Source organism: Lathyrus oleraceus, chromosome 1 (assembly GCF_024323335.1).
Source record: "Lathyrus oleraceus cultivar Zhongwan6 chromosome 1, CAAS_Psat_ZW6_1.0, whole genome shotgun sequence".
Lineage (NCBI taxonomy): Eukaryota > Viridiplantae > Streptophyta > Magnoliopsida > Fabales > Fabaceae > Lathyrus > Lathyrus oleraceus.
Window position 1 is genome coordinate 261,658,754 of NC_066579.1, and position 25,777 is coordinate 261,684,530.

The window sequence follows — 25,777 nt, forward strand, 5'->3', positions numbered from 1 at the left end:
TCAACCATTTATTGGAGTGGCCATATTCATCTTATCATGTCCTTCCTCGACTTTCACATCAGAAGCAACTTCGCCTGATTGTAGACACTCTAATACACAACGCAGGTTGAATGCGTGATTGGTAAATTCCTGCAGTTCTCCCTCAAATTTTGCACCTTCTGGAGTGCTAAGATCCTTGCAAAGATCAGAAATGCTGGCATGGCCTAATTTATCCGCTTCATGGAGCGTATCAGCATGAGATTTCCGACCTGGTGAAACAGAACCCATCATAAGATAGGATGTTATATTGGCATCAACTATGAAGGCAACACGCATATAGGCCGAACGAGGACCATGGTTGCTTGAACCCAAAGCATCCCTTTGAATATCATTATCAATATGGATATTGTCAAAACCATGACTAGCAAGAGAAGCATCTTCATCAGTAACTGTACTTCTTGAAGACCCAGGCATACTTGTATCTTGAAGAATAGAGGATGGATCAATGACTTTTGTTGCCCATCCCAATCGACATACAAATGATGTAGCAGCCTGCAGTTGTGACAAGTTAGCCTGTAGGGTTGTTGCCAACTCCGCAACAGATGCATTTTCATTTGAAACAACAAAAACTGCATACAATAACTCTTCAATAGGATCTTCATAAGACTGCTCCCTGTTGGATACAAAACCTTCAAGCCTTGAAACTTTGAACCGATCCTCGGGATACTGTAAGACCCCAATTTTGACCCTAAGATCCCTCATGGCATCATAACATCGCATTTGCATAGCCTCAAGGATCTTTAGCATCTTGGTTCCCTTTGCCTTTGGGTGGGACTCCTTGTGATTGGTTTGAGATCCCCAAGCATGCTTGAATTATACATCATTGTTTCTCTTACTTTTGTTTACTAACCAAAAGCACAAAAATGTGTCACTAACATCTTTTGTTTGAAGCTTGAGTATCATCCAAGACACTTTGTGGGTTCTATTTAGATGATCAGTCAACACAAGGGAATGGCTTGAGATACTTCCAACAGGTTCAAATGGGGTCTATTCGTCAGTCAAAACGTTAATCTTGAAGGAGCATAAGTTTGTTCATGAGCTGTCATGCTCGCTAGGCGAAGCCCACGTGTTTAAAAAAAAACAAAAAAAAGAACGAAAAAAGAAAAAAAACGAAAAAAAAAAACGAAAAAAAAAACGAAAAAAATAAATAAATAAATAAATAAAATATAACAGAAAAATTTTGGACTTGGGCCTCTCTCATTTGAGCCCACAGGTCCACAAAAATCAAGTTATAAATTCAGAGTTTCAATGAAACAAAAGGAATTTTATTCCTATTACCCTGGCAGGAAAAAGATAGTGAGAGAAGAGCTAACAGAGTTCAGAGCAACCTCCAGAGACTGAAGGGAACTCATCGGCAAAGAACCAATTCCCTCTCATATAAACCCTAAGAGTGCTTTGCAAACCCAACCGGGCAATTCAATTTCATTCGATCTCTCCAGTCAGGTTTGCCTTATTCCCATTACTTTATGTTTTTAATTTGAATGCTCTGAATGTATGAGGTATTATGGGTGAATTTGATACCCTTTTGATGCATGTGTTTGACAAGAGGTTTAGGCCTCCTACCCTTGGTTGCTTTTTATGAGCTTTTTGTGAATTTTAATGGCATGATTCATGTGGTTACATTTTGATTTGGGGGCAACTCTTGATTACCCTATCCTGTTTGCTCTAACCTGTTTTGTGTTTGTTATGGCATTGTTTTCTCCTAATTCCGTCATATTACTCTAACCTATTTGTTGAGTTTTTGTGAGGGCTCACATACTCTTGCAGGGATAGCTTGCTTGGTGTTCCACTTTATTTGTGGGGTACCACCTGGAGGTCTATTCCGATTACCTGTACTGACTCGCTTTCTTTGATGGTGTTTAGCTTGGAAGAGTCTTTGGGTTTCTTATTTATCTAATTGTTGTTACTTCGGATCTTTATCCGTACGGTAGATCTCTCGATCCCTTTACTTTTCCCGCATGTTAACGATTTCTTAGGTTTCATATAGCCTCTCGTGGCATGTCATTTAAGGTAGCGCGGTTCCTTCATCTAGGACTTCCTTTTTGCATGAGCATCCCTAAACACCCTAAACTCATTGATTTTTCTTCTCCTAAGAACACGTTATATCCTTCTACTACAGGCGAGTAAGTCTCCAAAGGTCGAGCATCCGGTAGATTGCGTAGTAACGTCGTTCACCCCAAAACACAACCCTTACCCCATAGGTGGTCGAACTACGTTTTGCTCTGATTTTCATCCCAGATTAGATACGTAGGCATAAGACGCGATGTCTTAGCGAGCACACTCCTTTTTAACCCATAGGTAGCCGAGCTACGAAGACTCTGATTCTCAGATTCAGATGAGATACGTATGCAGTGGATGCGATGTCCGTGCAAGTCATTTTCTTTTGACCCTTCTTTTAGTAAGTAGTACATTAGATAAACATACACGCTTTTCTCATCCCTTCAATCATGTTTGCACAAATAAATTTTCAAAAAAAAAAACAACAACCTTTGCAACAAATGTGAAAAGGGCTCCCTAGGAGTACCTAGGATGCTTTTGGTGCCTAATACCTTCCCATTGCATAACCAACCCCCTTACCCAGATCTCTGACATTTTTACTAGTTTTTGATTCGATATAACTTTTAGGTTTTTGTTCGCTTTCTAACCATTCCTTTGGATAAATAGAAGTGCGGTGGCAACTCGACTTGTATGATTTACCTTGGATTTAGTCAATATCTCTAATGGTAACGAATACCCCGCTACAGAAAAATGGCGACTCTGCTGGGGACAACAATTTGTCTAGTGGGTTTTGCCTACTTTTCATACTTGTTGTATTGTATTTGTTTTGTGACATATTTTTTTGTGCAATTTGGGATTACTGTATTGTATGTAATGATTGAATTGTTTGAATAGTAATTCCTTGTATGCTTGGTGATCTTTGTGAGATGAGTTCTATACCCGGACTCGAGTGCACTTAGGATAGGAGAATGGCATAGTCTTGTCGACTTGTGTGGAGTTATTCCTTAGCAAGTTGACTTGCAAGTCCATTCACTTGGTGGAGGTTATGTTGGGATCAATAATGTCACACAAGTAAGTTGTGGTTAGACATTACTCTTTCCAATATAGACCTTAGAAGCCAAGGACCTTAGTTTACCAAGCCCATCTTGGCCTATTCTTAGGATGTAGTGCGAAAGTCGTTCAAGTGTAAGATTTGATACGATTGTTACGCGATACTACACTCATAAGAGTCTCTTTTGAGAATATTTTTGGAATACGAGTAGTCGTTTCTCCGATAATATCCAAAAGATGGGATGATGACTATGGGAACCTTTTGTAGAACATGTTTGGCAGGTTTAAACCTTAGTACACTCCCTTTGGGTGGTTCTTAACCTAAACTCCATGCTCGTGACTTGCAACAAACCCTTGATTCATGGTTGATCCGTTCAGGTATCCTTAATATCAATGGAACTTGGGTGTTGATAAGGTGTAAACCATAATCCACCAAAATGGATGATTGATATTAAGGATAACATGATCTATCCCATGACCTTTGTTTGGTGTGCTTTGCTTGATCCTTGAGTGTGATTGTTGCATTCATGCATTCATGCACCCATTTGCATTCATATCATCAAAATAATGAGAAAATTTTCAAGGAACTTAAGAGGTCTATTTGCAAAATTTTCAGACATGGAAAGACAAAGAAGGAATACAAAGAAGTATAGTTTCAGACAACCAGATTTGAAAGAGTTAAGGAATCTGACATCCTATGTATTAGATCCTTTGGGTTTCAAGGCTCGTTTTGGGAAGCTTCTTCCTCTTCTGACTACTCAGGTGGATGAAGGATTGGTGAGTGTATTGGTGTAGTTTTATGATCCCTTGTACCGTTGCTTCACGTTTCCGGATTTCCAGCTTTTGCCTACCCTTGAGGAGTATGCTTACCTTGTGGGTATACCTATTCTAGACCAGTTGTCGTTCAGTGGCTTGGAGAGTATTCCTACTTCTCAAGAGATAGCTAACATGTTACACATAGATGAATCTCTGGTTGGTGCTCATATGACTACCAAAGGAGGAATTCAAGGTCTCCCTTCTAAGTTCCTCATTGCTCAAGCTACTATATATGGGAAGGCCATGAGTGAGGATGCCTTTGAAGCCATATTTGTACTTCTCATCTATGGATTGGTATTGTTCCCCAACATCGACAAGTTTATGGATGTGAACGCTATTAGGATCTTCTCTACTCTTAATCCCGTTCCGACTCTGTTGGGCGATACCTACTTCTCTTTGCATATGAGGAATGCAAAGGGTGGTGGCGCCATTGTGTGTTGTTTGCCTCGTTGTATAAGTGGTTTATTTCTCACTTACCTCAGACGGTCGCTTTCAAGGAGAACAAGGAATGTCTACGGTGGTCCACGAGACTTATGTCTCTCACTAATGATGATATATCTTCATATAACCATGTGTATGATGGTTTGCGGATTATTGACTCTTGTGGCGAATTCTCCAATGTACCTCTTCTTGGTACATGTGGTGGGATTAACTACAATCCTGTTTTGGCACGTCGGCAGCTTGGGTTCCCCTTAAAGGATAAACCCAACAACATTCTGTTAGAGGGTGTATTCTTTCAGGATGGTAAAGATCCCCAAGGCTTGAAGGGCAGGATGGTCCGCGCTTGGCGCAAGATTCATAAGGAAAGGAAGGAAAGAGTTGGGTCCTAAGAATTGTATCGCTTTGGAGCCTTACACTATTTGGGTTAGGAAGAGGGCGTCTGAGTATCTCATGCCTTACGAGTATCCGAGACCAACACCTATGATTATGGTTGGGCCTTCAACCCTCCCTAATCAAGGAGTAGAGGAGTTGAGAGACGAAGACCGTTCACGTGCCTGGATCCGTGAACGTGAAGAGTTACTTCAGCAGATTAAGGAGAAAGATGCGTTGATTGAGTTTCTTGAGCATCAGGTTATTGATGACCCTGATGATGTATGGACATCTCTACTTCCTCAGTCTTCTAAGTTCTGGAAGAGGAAGTATGATCGACTCGCCAAAGAGAAGGCCAATATGGAGGCAGCCTACGAGAAGGAGGTGAAGAGGCTTCGCGCATCTTATCTTCCTGTGTCCCGAGCTTTAGATGATTGTTTCTAGGGATCCATAAGACGATTATTTTCCTTTTCTCTTGTGTATGATTAACGATGCTGCACTTATTTTCCCTGATATTATTTGATGAGATATTTCCATATGTGATAAAATGCTTAATATTTCCAAAATTTGCAAATAAAACTCTAAAGTTCCTTTGAAATAAAACAAATCATATGCACAAGCATTGCATGCATCATATGCATAAACAGGTTTTGTTTCCGGTCCCTTGCCCTGTGGTCTAACTCTGTGTCCTTCATTTATTTTGAAGATAAGCTGACTCACCGGTACTACACTAGAGCCAACATTTCAAGACTGATGGATCACTTAAAGCAAGAGAACCGCGAACTGTGATTGGGGAAGTTGATCTCCCAATCAAGATCGGACCAAGTGATTTCCAGATTACCTTCCAGGTTATGGACATTCACCCATCATATAGTTGTCTTTTGGGCAGACCATGGATTCACGAGGCGGGCGCCGTGACATCCACCCTACACCAGAAATTGAAATTCATGAAAAACAAGAAGCTGGTGGTGGTAGGGGGAGAAAGGGCTCTCCTGGTTAGCCATTTGTCTTCCTTCTCTGTCATACGGTGAACTGGACTTTTTTGTGGTTTTAATCGCAATGTCGCGGTTAGCAAGAGTCGCCACCGACTTTTCTTTTATCCAATAAGGAAAGGTGGAAAAGAACAGGAAAGACCTTAATTTAGATTTTGGGTTCGGGAGGTACATTATACAAAGGGAAGGTGTTAGCACCCTTTGTATCCATGGTTATCCATGGGCTCTTAATTGCTCGATCACTTATATTATTTTTGTCTGGAAAAGTGTTTGTGAATTGTTTGGAAAATTGTTTTGAAAAGAGAATTTAACTTTGTAATGATTCTTGTATGAATGTATACAAAGTGGTTATCCCGTTTTAGTTTTGAAAATTGTTTAGAAAAATATAACTCGGTAATGATTCTAGTATGAATGTATACCAAGTGGTGATTTTCTAAAGGCATTTTGAAAGGTGTGAGGTGCAAAAAAAATGTTTTAAGTTGTGAGCCAGCAATTAAGAGTTATACCGACCCAAGGTCTTTACGGGCATTTCCTATCCTTATGAGGGTAAAACTGTCCTTATTATTGAGAAATAAGTAGTTTTATCCTTTGGATGTAAAAGGGTCATCGTAGGGTCATCGATTGGTTATTGAAGGCAACAGTTACGAGGATACCTTAGCATTCGAAGGGACTATCATCTTTTAACCGTAGGCAACATCGGAGGGTCATCGAGGGACAAAGTTGTATATTCGAAGGCAACATCCGAGGGACTATAATTTATTTTATGATGATTTAACCGAAGGGTCTTTGCTAAGGGTATCCCCACGTTCGCGGGACATGACCGTAATATCGTAATCGTAAGGCAACAAAGAGAGGTCCAAGATCACTTATTCAAAGGCAAAGTTTTACAATTAATTATATAATTAGGATGAAACTCCACATTAAAATTATTAAAAATAATATATTAAAAAATTAATACATTAGAAATTAATACATTAAAAAATTAATTTAGGGTGAAACTCCACAAGGGTATCCCACAAATAAAGTGGAATACCTAGCCAATAACCTTTTCCTGGGATATGTGAACCTTTACGAAACTCAAAAAAAGAAACATGTCAGAACACCAAATCAGGGTGCAATCGAAGATTACACCGGAGAAATATCACAACAATAAATAGGATAGGATGAATAATGCATGGCTATGATAAAAACATAAAAAAAACAGACTAGAAGAATCAGGTACTGTCTCGTTCGCCTCTGCCTCGCCTAGCGAAGGCCACGGATTTTGAATTTGAAAACAGCCCCATGTTAGGAACTTTGAATTTTATGGCATTTTATCACAGGAATAACATGGTCAAACATTCAGGGTATTCAGGCATATTTAAATTCCCATACGAAAGCAAATTATATATCAACATTTAATCATGATGCATTATATATGTAGATATGGCCAATTGAAAGTATAAACAATAGAGATACGTAAACCTGTTTGCCAATTCAAGGTTGAAGGGATTGACCACTTGTAGTATCGGAATAAGTTAGGCAGCGGGAATTGGACGGCGATGGCTTCGGTGCAGATGGGTTGCCTTCAGGGTTTCTTTACTCTGAATTCTCCGGGTAGGCAGGGTTCCTATGCCAAAGTTTCTATCCGTCCTTCTCTGTTCTCTCTCTTTCTTTTTCCTCAAGGTTTTGTTCCAAGGAAACCTCAGAGTGTTTTGCTTCTCTTCCTTCTTTCTCCAGTGAATCTCCCAGTGTAAACTCCAAGTCTCACTCCCCTACTGAAACTTCAGTATTTATAGACTAATTTCGTGGGTAATGGGCTTGGAATGAGGGAGACCCAAGTCCAAAATAATTTGTTATATTTTATTTATTTATTTATTTTAATTATTTAATTAATTAATTAATTAATTTTTTTTTTTTTTTTTTTTTTCTTTTTTTTTTCGTTTTTTTTTTTCGTTTTTTTTTTTTTTTTTTTTTTTTTTTTTTTAGGAAAAATGATGGGTAATTTTGGGGTATGACAGCTGCCCCTGTTCAATATTCTTGAACCGAGAGAGTTAGGATGGCGTGTATGCCATTCGTGGTCTGGAGGTGGAAGATTATTGAACACTAGAATGCCCCAAAAATTGCACTTGAGAATCGACAGTTGGTCTTGATGGAGATGGGCTTAAAGATGCCATCCGGGAGGTTTGATGACGAAAGCTTCAGATCGCGCCGTATATTAGGCCAATTTGAAGACATGGGTGCCACACTGGGTCGTACGTTAGACCGTATAATGAGTCATCCATTAGGCTGCCGACTTCGCTGGGGAGTCGGAGTGTGTCATATGCTGTTGGGGATAAAGGATCAGAATGGACCATACGCTAGATCGTATCTGAGTTGCAGAATGAGCCGTACGTTAGGCTGAATCTGATGACGAAAGGGGTAGTCGTACGTTAGACTACACTTCAGAAATGTACCGTATGTTAGGTAGCATCTGAGGGGATGGACATCCGAACGGGTCGTACGTTAGACCGTCGCAGAATGAGTCGTCTGTTAGGCCGCATCTGATGATGAAAGCGGTAGTCGTACGCCAGACTACACTTCAGAAATGTACCGTACGTTAGGTAGCATCTGAGGGTTGTAAGATCCAAACGGGTCGTACGTTAGACCGCGTTGGGGTTGTTGAAGTTCAGAATGGATCGTACGTTAGATCGTATCCGAGTTGTAGAATGAGCCGTCCGTTAGGCTGCATCTGAAAAAGAAAGTAGTCGTACGCTAGACTACACCCCTGAATGTACCGTACGCTAGGCAGCATCTGAGGATTTGAAGGTCCAAATGGGTCGTACGTTAGACCGCATTGGAGTTGCTGAAGAAGTCATATGTTGGGCTGAATCAGAATGAACCGTACGTTAGGTTGTATCTGATAACCTGTATATGTTGTACTTGCAATAAATGTCTGGGATGGGCTTAAAGATGCCATCGTTAGGAGGATATCGAAGTGTTGTCAGAATGAATGTTCCCATGAACTGTATTTGAAATATGTATCTGAATCTTGAATGTGATTGATAAAGGTGTCTGTCTGAATGAACCTTTATTTTGACTATATCAGGAGGATAATAACCTGCAAAGAAAAGTTAGCTTCATGCTATGTCATGATGTATGAGATGTTTCGTGTTATGCTAAAATAAATGCGAATGTTGTATGCATGCGTATGCTGTGAAATGATGTAATGAATGAGTTATGCGTATGAGAAGTTCTGCTTGGGGACTCTACTGGGGAAAATAAATCCCCATCTACTGATTGGAGATATTTGTAACGATGACCCTTTCTCGGCAGGGGTTCTTGATTCTGTCTGATGGTAGAAATATTCCACAGATCTTGGCTGAGGATGGATGAGATGATCAATCTGTCTGATGATGCCGACCTCTGTTGGGGAGTAACTGGCTGTGCCTGGGATACTGCCATTTTCTTCTGAGGAAAAACAGACTTGCTGGGGAATAGAATTGGTAGCGGATTCATTGGAAGCATGGTTAGACCTTCTCCTCGATCCTGAAGTCGGGTAGTAATTGCTATTGCTATTCTACGCATATATTTTGGTAAACATTTATCATATTCAAATGCACATATTAATTCAAATTAAATCAATGGACATTTACGCAACCAAAACAGAAAAGTAAAAACAAAAGCATCTTTTTTTTGAAAGAGGGTTGTATTGATTTTGAAAGGAGGCCTATAAACAGGCAATTTGTGTACAAGGAGACAGAAATCCTAGTAAGAGGAAATTGTCGAAAACAAAGAGAAAGCTATGTGGAAGAAGTCCTATTGATTTTAAGCCTACTACTGTCATTATGTCTTCGAGCATCTCATCCCTTGCTGTCGGATAGAAGTGATTGGCTTGGTCAGTCCCTCGAACTTGGATGAAAGTTGACTGAGAACGGGACATAGTCATACGCTTTAATCCCTAATTTTTGCCTGGACCGCCTTTTCAGGTTTTCAGTCCACCAGGATACCCTTTTTTGCCCAAGCCGCCTTTTCAGGTTTTCGACTTGCCGGGTGTACATTTTTTTTTATATATCCCTAATTTTTGCCCGAACCCTTTTGGTTCGCCGGGATGCCCTTACTTTTGCCTAGATACGTCGATCTAGCGGGTCTCTTTATGCGTAGTATTTTTTAACTATGTCCGCGTTCACGGGATGTGGGAAGTCTTCACCATCCATAGTAGCGAGTATCATGGCTCCACCTGAGAATACCTTCTTAACTACAAATGGCCCTTCGTATGTGGGAGTCCATTTGCCTCTGGGGTCAGTTTGTGGTAGGATGATGCGTTTGATTACCAAGTCGCCAATTTGATACACTTGTCTCTTGACCTTTTTGTTGAATGCCCTGGTCATGCGCTTCTGATATATCTGCCCGTGACATACAGCCGCAAGTCTCTTCTCATCCATCAAATTTATCTGATCGAGTCGAGTCTGAATCCATTCGTCCTCGTCTAAGCCCGCCTCTTTCATGATCCTTAGAGAGGGAATCTGAACTTCCACTGGTAAAATGGCTTCCATTCCATAGACTAAAGAGAACGGAGTTGCCCCTGTCGTAGTGCGCACTGAAGTGCGATAACCGTAAAGAGTAAAGGGTAACATCTCATGCCAGTCTTTGTATGTTACTGTCATTTCTTGCATGACCTTCTTGATATTGTTAGCAGTCCCCACGGCGCCGTTCATCTTTGGCCGGTACGGAGAAGAGTTATGGTGTTTTATTTTGAACTGCGTGCAGAGTTCAGTAATCATCTTGTTGTTCAAATTAGTACCCTTGTCAGTGATAACTCTTTCAGGAGACAGCAGGTTTCTCAAATAGGTATTTGATAGAATCCATCTTAGAAGTCAATAAGGTGGTATGATTCAACATATACTGTCTTAGTCGGCGAGCAGCCCAGGCCAAAGCACAGCAAGCTTTCTCGGGCTGTGAGTATCTTGTTTCACAGTCGGTACCTTTTGCTAAGGCAGTATATGGCATGCTCTTTTCGACCAGACTCGTCATGTTGCCCCAACACACCTCATTGAATTTTCTAACACGGTCAAATACGTAATTAAAGGTCTTCCTTCAACTGGTGGCATCGGAACTGGAGGTTCTTGGCGATATTTCCTGATTTTGTCATAAGCTTCTTGGCATTCATCATTCCATACCATCTCTTGATTTTGTCTCAGTAATTTGAAGATGGGTTTGCAGGTAGCAGTCAAGTGTGGAATGAATCGGGCAATGTAATTCGAGTGCCCCAAGAAACCTCTGACTTCTTTCTTGTTTATTTCAGTACCCAGATTTACAATTTCAATTGATTCCTCATGCGGCTGTATAGTCTTTTCTTCTTGCAGTAGTCGGGCAAGTTCTCCAGGGACTTCACAATCTTCCTCGCTTCCATCCTCGGCTTGGTAGATCGGATTTTCAAAGTCATAATGAACAGTAGCAGAGTCATTACCAACAGGATCCAGAGTGGATATGGATCGGCAAATTGTTACGTGAGTGTGTGCAAGAAACATAGCTTGTTTGAAAAATGACAGGAAAGATAAAGAGCGCAATATTTGAATGCAAAAAGTCCATTGATCTATTGAATATGAATATGCTTATGAAAATGACAAACCCCTAACAAATTAGCCATTGTGCCTCGGGCATAGACACAATGCTTTAAGAAGTTTGATTGTAAAAGAAAATTAAAATTTGCAATTCTAGAATAAACAATAACAATTACTCCTGACTAAAGGAAATCGGGATAATGTCTTCAGTCTTCCAATTGTTGAGTCCGTCACCAATTGTTGGGAAAATCCAGCTATCCAAGTCGCAATCACTATCAGCATCTTCCATAGCATTAATCTGATTTTTGACTATCTTTCCAGAGTTAAACCCCAGGCCAGCTTTATCAGACTTGTACGGTACATTGATCAGTTGACCCCAACCAGCACGATCACCATTTTCAATCGCGGCTTGAGCATCTTTCAGAGAGATCATGACAGGGGGAGCACGAACAACCTTGGGCACAAGGGGAGTTGGCTTAAGGACAGGACTGGGTGGAGGAACCACTTCAAATGACTGAGAAGGAGTCTCAAAGAATTCACCATCCATCTCGACGTATTTGAAGGCTTGCACACTACTGACAATATACTCTTCTTCTCCACATACAGTGACAACCATGCCTGCTATTGGATACTTCAGCTTTTGATGAAGCGACGAAGCTACCGCACCTGCCCCATGGATCCAAGGGCGCCCCAACAAGCAGGAGTAGGCGGGACGAATGTCCATCACGTGAAAGGTAGTGTTGAAGACTTGAGGTCCTATCTTGATAGGGAGAACCACTTCACCATAGACAACACTCTTCGCACCATCGTAAGCACGCACCACAACATCACTAGGTTTCAGTTCAATGCCTTTGTAGTCAAATTTATCGAGTACAGCTTTCGGGAGCACATTCAAGGAAGAGCCGTTGTCGATCAACACGTGAGCCAGGGTGATCCCCTCACACTCGATGGAGATATGCAGAGCTTTATTGTGATTCTTTCCTGCTGGCGTCAGGTCAGCATCGGAAAAGCCTAGGCCATTGTCAACAGTCAAATTAGCAACATAATGTTCGAATTGATCGACGGATGTTTCTTGAGGCACATGAGCGGTCTTCAAGAATTTCATCAATGCATTGGCATGGGATTCAGAGGATAATAACAAGGACAACATTGAGATTTTAGACGGAGTATGCCCCAATTGTTCCACTACATCAAAATCGCTCTTACGGATGATTTTCAGCATCTCTTCCATTTCCTGTTTGGCAACATCTTCAGAAGTAACTTCGACCGATGTCTCTGACTGAGGAGGATTGACTGGTCTTTTTCCTCGAATTTCGGGAGCGGGAGGTGAGATTTCTGGGGAGTAGATCCTTCCACTTCGAGTAACTTTACTAGTCCCCACAATATCATTAGGATTAGCAGAACTACCAACTTGCTTTATGCCATGGATGTAAACGTCGCCTCCATAGTTCCACGGAATAGCTTTGCTGGAGGAATATGGCACGGGGCCAGGTGCGGTAATAATCAGGGGAGCCACTTTGGGCTCAGCGGTAATCTTCACAGGCACTCTAGTAGCGGTAATCTTCACTGGAGCTTTGGACCTAGCAATCACAGATACCTCTTCAATAGAGTTGTCCACCTTAGGAACCCTTTCAAATAGAATTGTACGATCATCCATCAGCCGTTGAATGCCGTTCTTCAACTTCAAACAATCATTGGGTCGGAGTACACAGAGATCGCAATCTTCAGCACAACCTGGAAATAAACCAGCTTGCAATAAATTCTTCTTAACGATCAGGAGAGGAGATGCTAAATCAGCAACGTCAGTAACGTGAGAATTGTCGTCCACAACATTAACATTCTGGTCATGATTAGGCATAGGTGCTGTGATGACATTGGGGGTCGCCGGAGGATCAAATTCAATTTCTCCAGCGTCGATCATATCCTGAATCTTGTTCTTCAACAACCAGCAATCATTCGTATCATGCCCGGGGCTATCGGAGTGATAGGCACACCTGGCGTTGGGATTATAACGAGGAGAAGTAGTGTTGGGATTTGCAGGAGGGCCTCTGAGGGTAATCAAATTGGCCTTTAACATACTCTGCAGTGCTTGGGTTAAAGTCATATTGATCTTGGTAAACTGTCTTCTCGACCTGTCTTGTCTGTGTTGGAAGTTCTGAGATGGCGGTGCGGCAATTGTAACTGCCCCAACAGTATGGTCACGATTCTTCTTGTTATGCTTCCTCTCACTGTACACAGCATTTGATTCATTCTTTCCCTGATAGGACTTTTTGGTGCTTGCAGAAGTAGCTGCCTGTATCTTTCCACTTCGAATGCCGCTTTCAACCCGTTCACCTGTCAAGATAAGTTCAGTGAAACCTGACGAGGAACTTCCCAGTAGATGGCTGTAGAATGGGCCAGTCAGTGTACCCATGAACATGTCCACTAACTCTCGATCAGTCATAGGGGGTTTGACTCTGCCAGCCAAATCTCTCCACTTTTGAGCATATTCTTTGAAACTTTCTTTAGAGCCCATAGTCATATTTTGTAGCTGTAGCCGAGTAGGCGCTAACTCAGAATTATACTGGTAGTGCTTGTAGAAAGCTGTTGCTAAATCAGTCCATGTGCGGATGTTAGAGCTCTCAAGCTGATAATACCACTCTAACTGTGTGCCAGACAGACTCTCTTGGAAGAAATGGATCCACAGTTTCTTATCAGTAGTGTGCGGCTGAATCTTTCTCACATAAGCCCTTAGATGCATCTGAGGACAAGAGGCACCATCATACTTAGTGAAAATGGGAACCTTGAATTTGCGGGGAATGACCACATCAGAGACCAGACCCAAGTTTTCGAAATCCAGACCGGGCACTTTCTGCCCCTCCATAGCTAGCATACGTTCTTCCAGCAACTTGTACTTATCATCCTTCGGAGAGTACTGTTCATGTTCATAATCTTCATCGTCGTCCTCAGAATTGACGAGATTAGGATTCTCATCTTCCGAATCATTCTCGGTCTCTTCTTCTGAATCCTTCGGAATTCTAATCTTGACTCCTGTAACCTGTCCCTTAAGCCTTCTCCCCGGGTTGATGTAACCCACAGGTTTCTGGTCCTTCTTCTTCTCCATCAAAAGAGCTTTCAGTTCTTCCTGCCCCTTAGATAAGCTCAGCATCATTTCCTGGAATTGAGCATTCTGGGCCTGGAGATCTTTGACAGTTTGTTCGAGAGCCATTGTTCAATCTGTTTGAATCTGCTGGAATCTGTTTGATAGGAAAATCGTGAGAACACTGATCCTTTAGAATACCTGTTATGCGATGCAATGCAATGTATGAAATGTTTTCAAGGACTTTCGGGATTTAACTTTGCATAAACTAACAAAAAGAGCTTTTTTTTCTTTCTCTTTTGTTTTTGCTTTTGTTTTTGTTTTTTTTTTCTGTTTTTTTTTTAGCAGAGTTAAATCCCTAAATCCTTGAAATGGTTAGTACAATGCCATGATGTTATGATGTTATGTTGTTATGATGTCATGTTGTTAGATAAATAACAAGCACAAGCAAGTCACACAACAATCATTCCTAGGTTTTAAGGCTTGCGTGAGTTCCATAGGTAAATACCCTCCCCACTGAAGTTTGGTTGGTTCAACCTGTCTTAGAATAGTAACCGGGTTCTAGAAGGATCTCAAATCATTGACCTTTCCTTAAGTCCACTTCAGTGCAACACCAAGTGGTTGACCGAAGCTTCCCTAAAGTCCAATCTCAAAGAGTGTAGTATCGAGTCTCAACCAACTCCAGTCGGAACCGAAGCCAGTTATCTCACTACTTTCTAATGGCCAGGATGAGTCAATTAGGGTTCTAAAGGTCTGGTTAATGCTTTTATGACACCACGCGAATGCCAAATATTTCCTCAACTAACATGAGGAACATCAGGACATCCAAAGTGCCACATTAACCGTAGCCATCATTTTGACCATTCCAGTATACGCCGGACAGTCGCGATGATCTCTTGCTACTTACCTAAGGTACACTAGATCCGGGTGTAGGATCTTTCACTCAAGCATAACATACCCAAGCAATCCCTTAAAAATAAATCAGACAAATTGAATAAGTGATCTTGTTTTTAAGGTAACCTCTCTTTTTAAAGGTTCCCCAGCAGAGTCGCCAGTTCTGTCATACGGTGAACTGGACTTTTTTGTGGTTTTAATCGCAATGTCGCGGTTAGCAAGAGTCGCCACCGACTTTTCTTTTATCCAATAAGGAAAGGTGGAAAAGAACAGGAAAGACCTTAATTTAGATTTTGGGTTCGGGAGGTACATTATACAAAGGGAAGGTGTTAGCACCCTTTGTATCCATGGTTATCCATGGGCTCTTAATTGCTCGATCACTTATATTATTTTTGTCTAAAAAAGTGTTTGTGAATTGTTTGGAAAATTGTTTTGAAAGAGAATTTAACTTTGTAATGATTCTTGTATGAATGTATACAAAGTGGTTATCCCGTTTAGTTTTGAAAATTGTTTAGAAAAATATAACTCGGTAATGATTCTAGTATGAATGTATACCAAGTGGTGATTTTCTAAAGGCATTTTGAAAGGTGTGAGGTGCAAAAAAATGTTTTAAGTTGTGAGCCAGCAATTAAGAGTTATACCGACCCAAGGTCTTTACGGGCATTTCCTATCCTTATGAGGGTAAAACTGTCCTTATTATTGAGAAATAAGTAGTTTTATCCTTTGGATGTAAAAGGGTCATCGTAGGGTCATCGATTGGTCATTGAAGGCAACAGTTACGAGGATACCTTAGCATTCGAAGGGACTATCATCTTTTAACCGTAGGCAACATCGGAGGGTCATCGAGGGACAAAGTTGTATATTCGAAGGCAACATCCGAGGGACTATAATTTATTTTATGATGATTTAACCGAAGGGTCTTTGCTAAGGGTATCCCCACGTTCGCGGGACATGACCGTAATATCGTAATCGTAAGGCAACAAAGAGAGGTCCAAGATCACTTATTCAAAGGCAAAGTTTTACAATTAATTATATAATTAGGATGAAACTCCACATTAAAATTATTAAAAATAATATATTAAAAAATTAATACATTAGAAATTAATACATTAAAAATTAATTTAGGGTGAAACTCCACAAGGGTATCCCACAAATAAAGTGGAATACCTAGCCAATAACCTTTTCCTGGGATATGTGAACCTTTACGAAACTCAAAAAAAAAACATGTCAGAACACCAAATCAGGGTGCAATCGAAGATTACACCGGAGAAATATCACAACAATAAATAGGATAGGATGAATAATGCATGGCTATGATAAAAACATAAAAAAAAAACAGACTAGAAGAATCAGGTACTGTCTCGTTCGCCTCTGCCTCGCCTAGCGAAGGCCACGGATTTTGAATTTGAAAACAGCCCCATGTTAGGAACTTTGAATTTTATGGCATTTTATCACAGGAATAACATGGTCAAACATTCAGGGTATTCAGGCATATTTAAATTCCCATACGAAAGCAAATTATATATCAACATTTAATCATGATGCATTATATATGTAGATATGGCCAATTGAAAGTATAAACAATAGAGATACGCAAACCTGTTTGCCAATTCAAGGTTGAAGGGATTGACCACTTGTAGTATCGGAATAAGTTAGGCAGCGGGAATTGGACGGCGATGGCTTCGGTGCAAATGGGTTGCCTTCAGGGTTTCTTTACTCTGAATTCTCCGGGTAGGCAGGGTTCCTATGCCAAAGTTTCTATCCGTCCTTCTCTGTTCTCTCTCTTTCTTTTTCCTCAAGGTTTTGTTCCAAGGAAACCTCAGAGTGTTTTGCTTCTCTTCCTTCTTTCTCCAGTGAATCTCCCAGTGTAAACTCCAAGTCTCACTCCCCTACTGAAACTTCAGTATTTATAGACTAATTTCGTGGGTAATGGGCTTGGAATGACGGAGACCCAAGTCCAAAATAATTTGTTATATTTTATTTATTTATTTATTTTAATTATTTAATTAATTAATTAATTAATTAATTAATTAATTAATTAAATTTTTTTTTTCTTTTTTTTTTCGTTTTTTTTTTTTTTTTTTTTTTTTTTTTTTTTTTTTTTTAGGAAAAATGATGGGTAATTTTTGGGGTATGACATTCTCTTATATAGATGTTGAGGTTTAAATTGGAACTCCTTTCCAAGATTTATCTATAGCTGAGCTTATTGAGAAGAGAACTCCTTCATTTGCTTCCTACAAAGATGCAAAGTTGGCCATTGAGCGTGGTGCAACCACTGGTTTAGGAAAAATGATTGAGTTAGAAGACAACGAGTCCCAGACTGGCATAGGTTTTTCTTCTGGTACTTTCAACAAGCAAGGGTTATTCAAGAGTGGAGGTTTCATCCACACTGGTCTAGATGAGGAGGTTGCTGCCGTTTTAGAAGAAGATACAAAGGATTCTGGCAATTTCATCATCCCTGGTGGGGTTTGCAACAATTGGGTCACTGTGGATATTCCAACAGTTGTCCATAAGTTAACATAATGATCACTTTGTTTAAAAACCCTTCTCCCATGCCAAAAGGAGGAGTGATAACATTGTTGGCAACATAAGTACAATGATATTTTCATTCAATAAATTCATGTTAAATGTTTGTTTTTCCCATTTATTTTCCCTTTTTGTTTTGCATGAAATTGGTGATCACATAAAACCCTAAAAAATAAAATAAAATCAATCTTCTCATCTGCATAATGATTTGCCTTGTTTGATTTCTAAAAGCTTTTCATATCCAAAAATCATTATGCAGGTTGATTTCTAAACCCATTGAACATAATGACCCAACACCATCTCCCAATTTTGAATCCCCTGTATTTGAGGCAGAGGAAGATGATGTTGAAGAGATTCCTGATGAGATCACCCGGCTACTTGAGCATGAAGAGAAGATCATTCAGCCGCATCTTGAGAATCTGGAAACAGTCAACTTGGGGTCTGAAGATTGTGTGCGAGAGGTAAAGATTAGGGCACTTCTGGAAGAATCTGTTAAGAAGGGGTTGATTGAATTACTACGAGAATATGTTGACGTCTTTGCCTCGTCATATGAAGACATGCCTGGTCTAGATACTGATATTGTGCAAAATTTCCTACCTTTAAAGCCTGAGTGCGTGCCTGTGAAGCAGAAACTCAGAAGAACTCATCCTGATATGGCAGTGAAGATCAAAGAGGAAGTTCGGAAGCAAATCGATGCGGGGTTTCTGGTGACTTCTATATATCCTCAATGGGTGGCCAATATTGTGCCCGTGCCTAAGAAAGATGGAAAAGTCCGGATGTGTGTGGACTATAGAGACTTGAATAAAGCTAGTCCGAAAGATGATTTCCCTCTACCATATATTGATATGTTGGTAGATAATACAGCTAAATTCAAAGTCTTCTCGTTTATGGATGGATTTTTCGGATATAATCAGATTAAAATGGCACCCGAGGATATGGAGAAGACAACATTCATCACACCTTGGGGAACATTCTGTTATCGAGTGATGCCTTTCGGTTTGAAGAACGTCGGAGCCACGTATCAACGAGCTATGACTACCTTGTTCCATGACATGATGCATAAGGAGATTGAGGTGTACGTTGATGATATGATCGCTAAGTCAAGATTGGAGGCTGTACTCCCTGTAGAGGTGGAGATCCCATCAATGAGAGTCTTTATGGAAGCCAAGTTGACTGATGCTGAATGGGTTCAGAGTCGTTATGACCAACTAAACTTGATTGAAGAGAAGAGATTGACTGCCATGTGCCACGGTCAGTTATATCAGCAAAGGATGAAGAAAGCTTTTGATAAGAAGGTCAAGCCTCGTGTGTTCCGAGAAGGTGACCTTGTGCTCAAGAAAGTCTTGTCTTTCGAGCCCGATTCCAGGGGCAAGTGGACTCCAAACCATGAAGGTCCATATGTTGTTAAAAGAGCCTTTTCAGGCGGTGCTTTGATACTTACAACTATGGATGGGGAGGATTTCACTCGTCCTGTGAATTCAGATGCAGTCAAGAAATACTTCGCCTAAAAAATAAAAACTGAATAGCTCTCTAAGTTGAAAACCCGAAAGGGCGGCTTAGGCAAAAATGAGCGTCTCGGTGGATTGAAAACCCGAAAGGGCGATCCAGGCAAAAGTTAGAGACATAAAAAATATATAATAATGATATATGTATCCCGCTAGATTGAGTACCTCATCCTGGGGCAATCTAGGCAAAAATTAGGGATTTGGCAAGTAACTGCATCCTGACAAGACTTTGTTCTACAACTGTCGTCCGTCAGAGATCCTTGCTCATTATCAGCCAAAGCTTCAAATACATCGGATTCAGAATTGGTGGAGAAATGGTCATTATGTTCAATGTAGCTCTTTTCCAATATATATCACCAATTTCAAATTTGTAAAGATCTATGGAGTCTTGCCATTCGCAGACTACCATTCTATCAAATAAATTTGAGCCTTTTATCCAATTATTGGCACTCTTATCTGTTTCTATTCAACAAATATTTTGCATGTTTTGATTAAGAAAATATCATTGTTTTAAACGATCAAATTTTTTATAATTTGTTTTTAAACAAAGTGAACATTCACAATGACGAAAGGATACTTAGGAGATTCTCAGTGCTCTCCCAAGGGTGGTACGATCCCCAATAGGGTAAGATTTTTGTCCATATTTCTGGCATGACTGTATCTCCTCCCTCTGGAACCCCTTGTGGTTTATCCTACCAAGTGGATTGCTTGTTGAGAGTAACCTCTCTTCCCTTCAGCAGAGTAGCAATCTTTCTTCCTCAGCAGCTTGGATCTCTTTGGGCAAGAGCGGTATTTGGTGGTTGATCCCGATAAATCCTTTATCTCCTCGGATAGATTCCCCAGTAGAGTTGTTGGTGTGGTGGACCTTGTCTGTGATAACTCTCGTCCCCAGCTGGAATGATTGATGATTCATCCCCTGCAGAGTACTTTGCTCCCTGGTATCTCTGATCCCCAGCAGATTGGATACTCCCCGGTAGTTGTAAACCCTATTTCTTCCCTTTTTGCAGAGTAACTATTTTTGCTCATCTGTAATTGGTGACAGTTATCTTCATCCAATATTCGGTGACGATATCCCCTCATCTGCTTGGATAATTGCCCTGATTACGCAATTTATCCCCAGCGGGTCATCTCTCGTCTACCTTGTTGTTGTTGGTAACGATTGTTTCTCCCCTGAATTGGTCATCATTATATACCTAGTTTCGGTATCCCGGTGCCTTTTCTTTTCGGTCGATTTATCCTTTATTAACCCAGTAACCGGTTGTGGATAATCGTCCATGCGAGTATATTATCTACGTTCTGACGGTAATAGATAGTATATCGCATGCACTCGGGTCTGAAGCCTTTTGTTCTTCCCCTATTGAGTAAGATTCGTATCCCCTTTGTGGAGTCGAATATCCATCCTATAATCGAGTTTGCTTTTAGCCCTCTTTTGGATGATGAGTCTTTTGGGAATATTCCCAAATTCACGCCTTGGTTGGTCACCTATTATATGCCTAGTAACTGGTATCCCTGGTGTTCCTTCCTCTCTGCTCCCTATTATGACTTTTGTCCCCTGTGGAGTCAGAATCCCTGAGTTGAAGTATACCTTTTAGGTTTTCCTCAGACGTTTTGAAGTTTTGATATCTCTCACCCTTATGCCAGTCTTGGATATTCATCTCTTCCTGAGCATGTTGTATCTCTCACCCTCATACCTGACGTTCAGATCACATGTCTCCTTGAGCTTATTACCTAGTAACCGGTAATACCTCGTCCCGCTGCTTCCCAGGAGTGTCCTTGTGGACATCCCCAGCGAAGTCCCTTAGTGGATTCTTTTCATCCGGATTTTATCCGAAGTATCCGTTGTGGATAGTTTTTTGCTGTATTGGCATATTCCCCAATACATGCATCTTCGAGTCAGCTTGAGTCTTTCCATTGGATCTTTTCCCTTTGGAATTCTGTTCCCCACGCTTTGAGTCGTGACCTGCTCGCGCATTTTTATCCCTTTTCTATCCCCAGGAGAGTCCCCAGGGTCTTAGTCCCATGGAGTGAATTGCTCATATGGATTAACAGTGGCTTCTGATTTCTTTGCTTTTGTGGACACATATCTCCATAGAGTGCTACCATTTTTCATACCTACATTTGCATCATGAGGTCTCTTAGGGACCAAAATTCATCTCTTTGTTATTATTTAAGCCCGTTCTACCCCGTCGAGACGAAGATTTTAACCTTCACTTCTCCGGCTAGAATGACCTTAATTAGGGGCATCTGTAAGACCCTAATTTTGACCCTAAGATCCCTCATGGCATCATAACATCGCATTTGCATAGCCTCAAGGATCTTTAGCATCTTGGTTCCCTTTGCCTTTGGGTGGGACTCCTTGTGATTGGTTTGAGATCACCAAGCATGCTTGAATTATACATCATTGTTTCTCTTACTTTTGTTTACTAACCAAAAGCACAAAAATGTGTCACTAACATCTTTTGTTTGAAGCTTGAGTATCATCCAAGACACTTTGTGGGTTCTATTTAGATGATCAGTCAACACAAGGGAATGGCTTGAGATACTTCCAACAGGTTCAAATGGGGTCTATTCGTCAGTCAAAATGTTAATCTTGAAGGAGCAAAAGTTTGTTCATGAGTTGTCATGCTCGCTAGGCGAAGCCCACGTGTTTAAAAAAAACGAAAAAATAAAAAATAAAAAATAATATAACAGAAATTTTTTGGACTTGGGTCTCTCTCATTTGAGCCCACAGGTCCACAAAAATCAAGTTATAAATTCAGAGTTTCAATGAAACAAAAGGAATTATATTCCTATTACCCTGGCAGGAAAAAGAAAGTGAGAGAAGAGCTAACAGAGTTCAGAGCAACCTCCAGAGACTGAAGGGAACTCATCGGCAAAGAACCAATTCCCTCTCATATAAACCCTAAGAGTGCTTTGCAAACCCAACCGGGAAATTCAATTTCATTCGATCTCTCCAATCAGGATTGCCTTATTCCCATTACTTTATGCTTTTAATTTGAATGCTCTGAATGTATGAGGTATTATGGGTGAATTTGATACCCTTTTGATGCATGTGTTTGATAAGAGGTTTAGGCCTCCTACCCTTGGTTGCTTTTTGTGAGCTTTTTGTGAATTTTAATGGCATGATTCATGTGGTTACATTTTGATTTGGGGGCAACTCTTGATTACCCTATCCTGTTTGCTCTAACCTGTTTTGTGTTTGTTATAGCATTGTTTTCTCCTAATTCCGTCATATTACTCTAACCTGTTTGTTGAGTTTTTGTGAGGGCTCACATACTCTTGCAGGGATAGCTTGCTTGGTGTTCCACTTTATTTGTGGGTTACCACCTGGAGGTCTATTCCGATTACCTGTACTGACTCGCTTTCTTTGATGGTGTTTAGCTTGGAAGAGTCTTTGGGTTTCTTATTTATCTAATTGTTGTTACTTCGGATCTTTATCTATACGGTAGATCTCTCGATCCCTTTACTTTTCCTGCATGTTACCGATTTCTTAGGTTTCGTATAGCCTCTCGTGGCATGTCATTTAAGGTAGCGTGATTCCTTCATCTAGGACTGCCTTTTTGCATGAGCATCCCTAAACACCATAAACTCATTTATTTTTATTCTCCTAAGAACACGTTATCTCCTTCTACTACAAGCGAGTAAGTCTCCAAAGGTCGAGCATCCGGTAGATTGCGTAGTAACGTCGTTCACCCCAAAACACAACCCTTACCCCATAGGTGGTCGAACTACGTTTTGCTCTGATTTTCATCCCAGATGAGATACGTAGGCATAAGACGCGATGTCTTAGCGAGCACACTCCTCTTTAACCCATAGGTAGCCGAGCTACGGAGACTCTGATTCTCAGATTCAGATGAGATACGTATGCAGTGGATGCGACGTCCGTGCGAGTCATTTTCTTTTGACCCTTCTTTTAGTAAGTAGTACATTACATAAACATACACGCTTTTCTCATCCCTTTAATCATGTTTGCACAAATAAATTTTCAAAAAAAAAAACAACCTTTGGAACAAATGTGAAAAGGGCTCCCTAGGAGTATCTAGGATGCTTTGGGTGCCTAATACCTTCCCATTGCATAACCAACCCCCTTACCCAGATCTCTGACATTTTTACTAGTTTTTGATTCGATAAAACTAATAGGTTTTTGTTCGCTTTCTAACCATTCCTTTGGATAAATAGAAGTGTGGTGGCGACTCGACTTGTATGATTTACCTTGGATTTAGTCAATATCTCTAATGGTAATGAATACCCCGCTACAGATACAATATTTTGTCTATAGTGGCGACTTCCTCTTCAGAGAGTTTCTTAAATTCTTCCAAAGTAAAGTTCACCAGACAAACTCCCCACCAAGATTCAATAGGAAAATCTACAGGTTGTGTAGGCAAGAGTTCTTTTGCAATTGATTTGTTTAGTTTCCACATGATTTTCTTAGATCTGCACTTTTTCATTATATCAATAAATTCATTTCTCCCAATTCCTACAAGTCTTAAAGCATATGCTGCACTAAAATTTGGGATGTTGTCATAAGGTTGCTCGTTTCTCATGACTTCAAAAATCAATATCACAATAATATCTGAAAGGAGACACCCTCATTACACGGCAAACATACTCCGCCAAATGATAAGGAAACAGCTTCGGTGTCATTCGTCTTTGGTAGCTTGAATCTGCTTCGGTAGATTCTCCCATGGACATTCTTCGTTAGTCGCTTTTTTGCAACAGTTGTTCCTCAACTGTAACTGGAGCACGCTGCATTTCTCACTTCTCAAACAACTAACTCGCAAATTTCTTCAAACAGCATGAAAGTCAACTAAAACCTCGCAACCGATCACACTGCGAAATCGAAGCCAAATGTGGAAACAGATCGGTCAGGATGAGGAACGAAGTACCGTGTTTACCAATTTCATTTATGCAAAATGGTGGAAAGCTATAGTGAAGCATAAACCGCTTTAACGGAGGTCTAACTAAAGAGTCCAGGCGTTGAGCGTCTGTACGTGCTCCATGTTGGTGTAAGCCCTAGAGGCCAATACTTTTGGTACTTGTATCGAATTATTTATTAATAATAAAAGGCTTTTTCTTTATTACGGTTGTTTAATAAAGTCCCTAGAATAGCTAGTCCGTTTAATGCATCAAGTGTGACTTTATCATGAGACCACATTAAACATAAGGACACTATTCTTAAAGTATCTGTAGTCGAGCTTTATTGTGAAGTGGGATAACATTAAAGCATTAAGACTATTATATTTGTAGACTGATGATCACATCTCATGGATCATGGATAAAGAGTTATCAAGTCTTAAACATAGGTATGAATATTAAGAGTAATATTTATACCGGATTGACCCGCTATGAGAATACTATATAGAAAGTTATGCAAAGTGTCATAAGTTATTCTCATGGTGATAATGGTGTATGCCACTCTTCGACCTGAAACCACTATGGACCCTAGATGTAGAGTCGAGTGCTTTGTTGCTGATCTAACGTTGTCCGTAACTGGATAACCATAAAGACAGTTGATGGGTACTCCACGAAGCATGCTGAGGGACATGAGTGACCTAGATGGAAATTGCTCATCCTGCGTAACAGGATAAATGTCTATGGGCCCAATATTGAACTGGACAAGGATGACACGGTCTAAGCCTTGTGTTCAATATATACATAAGGGCAAAAGGGTAATTATACACATAATTATTATCATAGGAGGTTTTGTCAGATCACATGACATTTTCGTGTCTTGGGTAGCAGTGATGTGTTGCTAGATACCGCTCACTGTTTATTATGTTAAATGCGTGATTTAATATAATTGTCAACATCGCGAAAACCTACAGGGTCACACACAAAGGACGGATTGATGAGAAATAGAGTAACTAAGGAACACCGTAAGGTACGGTACACTTAAGTGGAAGACGAAATATGGTAAGGTACCAAATACTTACGTGATTTTGGCATATTATGAGATATGGGCCAAAATACACTTAAGTGGGCTTTTTAGCTTGAAGCCCACACATGTGGTTCTATAAATAGAACCCTTGGGTAGAAGCATTGTCACTCAGACTCAACTCAAGTGGAGACTTGGAATTTCGTTTCCCTCTCTCTCTCACTCAAAGCCTTCATTCATACCAGCTAGCACTGAGATTGAAGGAGCCCGTTCGTGTGGACTGAGTAGAGACGTTGTCATCGTTCAACGTTCGTGATCGCTCCGTGGATTTGTATCCAAGGTTTAGATTGTTACAAGAAATCTGCACCAAAGGTTTGAATCGCCACAAGAGGTAACGATTCTATCACTGATCATGCCCATTCGTAAGGATCACTAAATGGAGAAATTTTTAAATTCCGTTGCGCCTTGGATGGCAATTCTCCTTCACTCCAAGTGTTACCGTACATAGGACCTGTGTTTCTCCGCGGGAAAAAATGTGCAGATCCATGCAGCATGGAAACATATCCAGCTTCACAATATAAGGGTCTTACTTCATCTAACTGTCTTCTGTCAACTCTGGATCCTTCACTAATAATTCTTTTATGGACCACCTTCTTCCTCACTGTGATGGC

The 25,777-nt window shown here is 40.5% G+C and overlaps 1 pseudogene; it reads right to left on the reverse strand.

Moving 5' to 3' along the window:
- LOC127102447 (uncharacterized) lies at positions 1-23,983 on the reverse strand (annotated as a pseudogene).
- Between the last annotated feature and the right edge of the window lie 1,794 nt (positions 23,984-25,777).